The sequence below is a fragment of the Seriola dumerili genome, unplaced genomic scaffold (genome assembly GCF_002260705.1).
Source record: "Seriola dumerili isolate Sdu_G_001 unplaced genomic scaffold, Sdu_1.0 BDQW01000242.1, whole genome shotgun sequence".
Classification (NCBI taxonomy): Eukaryota; Metazoa; Chordata; class Actinopteri; order Carangiformes; family Carangidae; genus Seriola; species Seriola dumerili.
The window spans coordinates 8,462,008-8,469,561 of record NW_019174497.1 but is presented as its reverse complement, the minus strand read 5'-3'; positions in this window follow the sequence as shown (position 1 = coordinate 8,469,561).

The following is a 7,554-nucleotide window of genomic DNA, read 5'->3' as shown; positions in this document are numbered from 1 at the left end:
GGCCACATCCTCAATTTAACCTTTAAGCCTTAATTAAATTTAAATATGATGATATACACTGCTCAAAAAAATGAGGGGAACACTTAATCATCACAGTATAACACCAAGTCAGTTAAACTTCAGGGATATCAATCTGTCCATTTAGGAAGCAAGAAGTGATTGTGAATCAGTTTCACCTGCTTTGGTGCAAATGAAAGTGACAACAGCTGTAATGGACAGTCTCAAGAGCATGGAGGAGATACCAAGAGACTGGCTGTTACCAGATCCACCTCAATCCTGTTAGTTAACTGTGTTCCAATACCACAGTGATTGCAGCACATTCCAGTGTGCAAAGGGTAAGAGCTTTAATTATTATTATTTTTTTTGTTCTCATCCTTTTCTTGTTGTGTTCTGTTGTCTTCATTTGGCATTTTTCAATATTCTCTGTCCATAATGATCCAAAAATATATCCTCTTACAATGAAAGATATGAATAAATAATATAAAAATGATTAAATATGTGGGCTTACAGCAAAGTTAATTATAAGCAGTAAATTGTTAAGGCCAAATTACAGTAGGCTATATTTTTGTGACCATGAAATATACAACTTCTGTGTTTCTGATTATACTGGAAAAGGAGGATAGTGTCTGGGGACAATCTGATGTTTGGAGTCCTGACTAACTGCTTTGGGTAACATGGAGTCATGGTAAGAAATCTTTCTTTGGAACTTTGCTGTGACCTCCTCTGGCTGTGGAATCAAATGTATGGTGTGGAATGACATGAGTTGAGAAATGTTATATGTACTGTATGTAAAGCAGTTCCTGTTCTCACAGTAAGTGGATTAATTTTGATACTTAAGAAAACTGATGATTGTCACAATATGATCACAAAGGGCCCCCTGTGAATGTTTTTGTAGTGCATCCCCTGGTTGTCATTTATAAGTCCTTGGGTGCTTCTAGCCATCTTTTGTCATTTTTGTGGGTGTGACTGTGTCTCACTGACAAAGGCCGGAGCTTGTGAAGTGAAGAGGTCAGCAGCGGGGGGCGGGGACTCAGCTTCTAATGTTCTTAGATCAGTTATGGTATTGCATGCATTAGCCGCAAGAGCTGATGTGTGTGGAAACTAAATTTACCAGGCAGCAGTAGCAAGTAAATGAGCTAATGACTCTGATTTATCATCTCTGTGTAAGATCTGCTGTAAATTTGAGAATTGTCAGACAGAATATTGTTACAGGAGTAGAGCAGCTCATCTCAGGCATAGATCAGTGCGTAGGTTGTTTGTGTACTGGGAGAGAGAGGGACAGAGAGCAGTGATGCAGGCGATTGGAGCAGAGAATTAGCTAGTTAGTTAGCAGATAGCAGTATAGCACATAGCTCCTCTGTGCTTCAACTGACTGTACTTCCAAACAATGAGCATGGAAGGTTAACAACACTGAGGCTGATAGAAGTGATTTTTTTGTTATTATTTCCTACATACTGAAGATTTGATATGTTTACTGTCAGTGCAAAAGAATAATGCAACAACTTGTTCAGACAGGAAGGAGAAAAGTGAAAATGCCCAGACAGAGAGAGACTCAGCACAGGAGAGACAGGCAGCAGAAAAACATGAGACAGGACAGGCCCTGGATTTAAGAGAGATTTGCTGCAGCTACTGTCATGAAAATGTATGTGTCTGTCTGGTCCATATTTTTGACAATGGTGTAGTAAACAGCTGAATCACACAGGACTCACCTCTGCTGCCTATCTGTAAAAGTCACCGCAAACCACTGCATCGGATTAATAATCAATAATAATGAAGACAATCAAACTGCAACAGAGTGTTTGTGTGTTTACACTGGGAGTCATGAGGAGGTTTAATGTCTTAATAACACTTAAGCAGGTGAACAAGAGTCAGTCTTACCAGTCAGACTACATATTTTTATAGTGAAGAGACCACACACACGCATGCACAATGAAACAGTTTGATATAAAGAAATACTGAAAGAACAGGCTCAAAGAGAAAGAAAGTATTTACCTGTAGCTGACAGACCATGTGATCAGCTTTTATAGAGTCTTGTTCTCCTGATGATTTTAATTTTTTCTTTCATCGGTTCCCAAACAGACCTATACGTTGGTGTTAGTATGTTTCCATCTGCTCTGTCGGATGGACCTTTGTTATCAATATTGTACTAATGACTGCTGTTAACCACACTTGTCAATACAAACACTGATTCATGTGGATGTAAGTGAAGTGGTAAATAACAGAGACTCAATGAGATTGTGTCTTTTTTTATTTAGAGGTGTGAGGATTATGAATCAGGTATTGCTGGATTCCTTGCTGGGGTGGAGGGAAATGATAGAGTAATAATAATGTAAAGTAACTCTTAAAGAACGGCAAAATAAATGTTAATATGTCCCTTGGGAGAGTAAAATTCAGAGGTAAAACAAAGAAGGCATTGAAAGGGAACAAAAGAAACACAGAGAAGGAGACAAGAGGGAGGAAACATTTCTCTCTTCAACCTCAAATCAGAATATGTTGTTCAGGAACTCATCAGGATGTTGTGAAAGGAATCAGATTGAGGCTGGGACTCTGAGGGTTGTACAGGTCTTTACACATTATAGGAAAATATCCCACTTGATTATGTGACTGTTGAAGTCTTCTGACAGTTCAGCATGTTTTCCTAAAAAGTAGTAAATACAACACGGAAGGAAAACTTTTGGTAAGAGTATGTCAGATGGAAGAGGTGTTATGTTTTCAGTCAAATCTTTCTTTAGCCAAAATGTGAACCACCAACTGTTTACAACAGAAGTTCTTCATGATACATGATACACGTCTGTATCCAAGAATATGGACTGTGAACCAAGTATTTAATAATTTCTACTTCAGAGAACAGTCACACACCCAGTACCGTCAAAACTGCCAACAACCATAGAAGCTGTTCCAGCCCTTCCTACCTGGCCTGCTTCCAGTACAGGTGCAGCCCGTCTCATTTCAGGACACAGCTCATCTATGTAACACCCTGTTCTCTGCAGGCATTGAGTAGAGAGTCATCTTCTTTGTTTGAACCAAGTGTAAGTTTACTTTGTTTGATACGTTCACTTTGTCTGTAGTGACTTCAGTCTGTATTTCTTGTAATGTAATGTAATGTAATGTAATGTAATGTAATATAATGTTTGTCGTAGTTGTTAAGCTCTTATTTCCTTAGAATGTTTGAGGAACTCTTGTACAATACTGATCTAACACAATCTATTTTAATTAGTAACACAAATCATTGTGTTGTTCTTGTTCATATTGAAAACATCATTCAAAGATTTACAGTGTAGCTGGGAAAAAAAAGTGTGTGAACTGCTCGACTAATAACATGAACATAGGCTAACTGTAGTCAGGAGTTATCAGACCTGGAGTCAGTGAAACCAGACTGGAGGCACTTTGACTTATAAAGAGAAACATCAGCTGGTGTGAACCAGGCCTCACAACAAAGATCTGAGTGTGAGGAGGACGGAGAGTTTATGAGCATGAAGCTGAAAGGGTCACAGAGTCAACATTAAAGTAAATCTACTACAGAATGACTTCAGACAAAGAAAATCCATCTTCTGGAGTGGTCCAGTCAGAGCCCAGACCTTAATCCAGTAAAGATGCTGTGGACTGAGCAGAAGAGCTCACACCACACATCCTGAGAATATGTTTGCCTGTCTGTCTGCCTCCTGATCATTGAGCAGGTCTGAACAGCAGCTACTGTAAGAGCTGGTTTTAGGTTTTGGAGCCAGAGGAGGTTCGATCAGTTATTAAATCCAAGCTTTCCACCAGCACTGGTAATGTTTTAATGGGTGTGTTCAATGAGGACACAAAACATTATAATTGTTTGTGTGACATTAGCTTAAACACATTGTGTTTATCTGTTCTTGTGACTCAGATGAAGATCTGATCCTATTTTATGACTAATTAATGAATACAACCTTGTCATTCCAGAGGGTTTACATTTTTCCTTGCGTGTCCAAACTAAGTGTCCCATTAAAAGATGCTAGTCAGCTGTCAGATGGGAAATGAAATCAGAGTTGAAATCTAATATTTGTTACTAGTTAGTCTGAAAAGATGAAGCTGAATACATAGTAAGGAAGGTTTACAACAGCACTGCCTTTGTGGTTTCAGTGGGTTTTTTTTTTTTTACAGATTTTTACACATTTCAATAAAAATAAATACATGTATAAATGAAGATGAACAGAGGCTATGCAGTCCTAGCTGAAGTGCCTGCAAGTTGACAGCTATACAGCCTGTTTGAGAGCAAAAAACTCCATCAGTGAGCGTGGTCTTTGATTGACATTTTGGGTTGAAGTAACAAAAATTGCTTGCTGTAAACAATAAATGTCAACACTATTTCAAATGTCAATCAAATTAATCAACTCAGTTCACAATTTATCACTCAGCATTTCCATCACCTCCATCTTTCCTCATCAGTTATTTATTTTTACTCCCACCTCTCATACCAAATCGACTGTCTTCCAGAAATGAGCAGCACCGAATTAGTGGTAGCTATTGTTATTAGTTTAAAACAAGTAGCCTGGTGGTAACCAACAGTTAACCAATGGCAAAGCAATTACCTGTAGATCATTTACAGGATGTTATTACAGGAATATCAAATGAATGGAGAAAACTACTAAAGTTCAGATATGTCTGGTGTTATGTTTACTGCCGCACTGTCCAGTCTGAATTCTAATCTCACACTTCACCATGGGTTTGGTTTCTTCACCCCATATCATTTTCATAGTGTTTAGGTTTAAAGAAATACCTATTCAGATTTTTCCAGGCCCATCCATTAGCCATGTTGTGGCTACACTACTGACTGATTGTAACAGTTGTGTGTGTGCTGGGCTGCTCTTCATTTCACTGCAGCTTCATGACTCCATCTAGTGCAGTGATAGTAGAAGTGCAGCTGCTGATGACAGCTTCCTCTGCCTCACTGCTGTCTGACTGCATTCAACTGAGGGGAGTCAATGAGTGGAGGAGAAGCTAATGTTTTTATAGGAGACATTATGTAAATTTCAGTTCATGTGCGGATTAATGATGTGTGTTTCCTCTGCAGATGAAGGTAGAAAGTGTTTGTGAGCTGATGTGGATGTGAATTCAGCAGCATGGATCAGTGTGAGGACAGAGAGGAGGGAGCCCTTCCCTCTAAAACCACTCTGTGTGGGGAACATGACAGCCAGACCAGAGCTCAGAGGTAATATGAGGATCTCTAACTGTCCATAACTCAGATCACTGCTCCATCATTATTCACACTCAAAGCTCTGTGTTGTGTTGTCTTCAAGCCCAAAGTGTTGTGTTGGACATGGTCCTGAAGTTGAATCTGAAGTTGAATCTGTACACAGCTGTGTGTCCCTAAGGAGCAAGCACTCAAAGGCTGATATTATTAATTTTAAACATTTCTCTGACAAAAAGTAAGTTGCTATTTACATTTATTTGTTAAGAATTTTCATATATTTTATATTATATATATCTATATATATATATATAGATATATATAGATATATGCAATGAGACTTTTAGTGAACATGTGAGTTTCAATAAATGTGTGTTTTGTTTTTTTTTTTAAATCAGGATCCATCAGACACTAGACTCTGCTGGAGTTGAACCTTTACCCAGCTGTGTGTCCCTCAAGAGTGACCTGTCAAAGGCTGATATTATAAATTTTAAACAACATTATTTATGCCATAAAAAGTAAGTTGTCTTCAGTAACAGAGCAGGCATGGACAATATAATCTACATTTATATAAATTGTTCTCAGTTTAGTTATTTGACATTAGGATTCATGGATATTTCTGATGTGAGTAAGTTCGTCCACTGTGTCTATAACTTGATCATTTCGGTTTATTTTCCAGCTCTGTATTAAAACTGTTAAAATTACACATATTTTAAGGACAATTTTGTGCAGAGAGAATTTTACTGAACTTTTGAGCTTAGAATTATAAGAGGAGTTTTTCTGTCCCAATAAATTGGAGCTCAGACTCTCCCGGACCTAAACCTGATTCATGTTTGAACTTACTCTAAAGGAAAAGCTTTATACACCATTCATGCATCAAACGCTCTGCTGAACACTTGCTCTGACCACCATAGAATACCACACAGAAAACACACTCCTCTTTTAATGAAGAACTGATTTGCAGGCAGATGTCAAAAAAAAGAAGCTGAGCTACACAAACTCTGATGAAATCTTTTTTATTTAAGTTCTCAAAATCAGCTTGCTTCAGGGATCCTTTTCATTTTTGCGTCCAGCAGTGAATTGAATTTAGGAAGACTGTCATTATGTTGTTGTAACTATTGTGACAAATTTACATTGTTATAGTTATAGATAACCAATCTAATGACCTTGAACAAACCTTAGCTACTTTGGTCACCAGTATTGCCCCGTGAGCAAAAGGTCAGGCTTTCCCTCTTCAGACACACCTCTCTGACCACAAAGCAGCTGAATGAGCTTTTAACTTTCTCTGTGAGTAATCATTTTACAGTAAACACAAGTAAGCTGATGTGTTTGGTGATGTTGTCAGACAACGTCGGTTAGAAAATCATGACTTTAGCAACAGCAGAGCAGCAGCTTAGAAGTGACTGTTAGTTAACATATAATCTTAATGGGCCACATTTTAGACACTGTCCATTGTCGACAACAGAAACAGAAAAACATTTAAAAAAGATTTACGGCAGCTTTACTATGAATTCAGCTATATTAAAATACATATGGGCACAGAGGAGGAGACAATGAAACAGATAAAGAGCAGCTGACATTAGGCAGAATGATCATACAACACAATGACATCATAAATTAGCATATTACGTCATTAAGTGACTTTTCCAGCAGCTTAAGCTAGTTTCCATTGTTTGCAGTAGTTCCACAACAGTTTTCAATTATGTCCTCAATTTCACCCCCAGATCATACATGTCCAGTTAGGTTTTGACTTAGTCTTGTTCCATTTTTGGTGACCTATATTTCTTTTTCTAAAACTTTTGGTCAGTATATACATTCAGTATACAGTACTGCTTGTCCCCAGCATTAGCATTGTAGCTGCAGTTTGTTAGCGTGCAACCAATTACTCAATTAAATGGTAAATGGTCTGCACTTGTATCATGCTTTTCTTATCAACCACCCCCTAAACTAAATGCACGTTCACCCATACGCATGCATGCTGATGGCACAGCCATTTGGGACTGAGGATCTTGCCCAAGGACACTTTGACATGCAGACTTTAGGAGCTGTGGATGACTGAAGGAGCTGGGGATCAAACACATTCATAGAATAACTACCCATACAACCAGTCTGATACAAGCAGACACTGAGCAGCTCCACTGGAACAGCTGGAGGTTCTACGTGCCTTGCTTAAGGGCACTTAAGCAGTGTTCAATGAGGGAGGGAGAGCTATATGGGGGGTTGCTGAGAGCTGTTAGGACTAAACCAAACTGACTGGTGAAGCCAGTTGTTGTTGATTCTCAGTGGGATCAGAAGGACTAGCAAACCTTTACCAGTAAAGGGAGTCATCTGATTCACTGTCCACAGACAAACATCACTTCATAAATCTTTAGCTTGTGTTTGTCTCTGTGTGGACATAA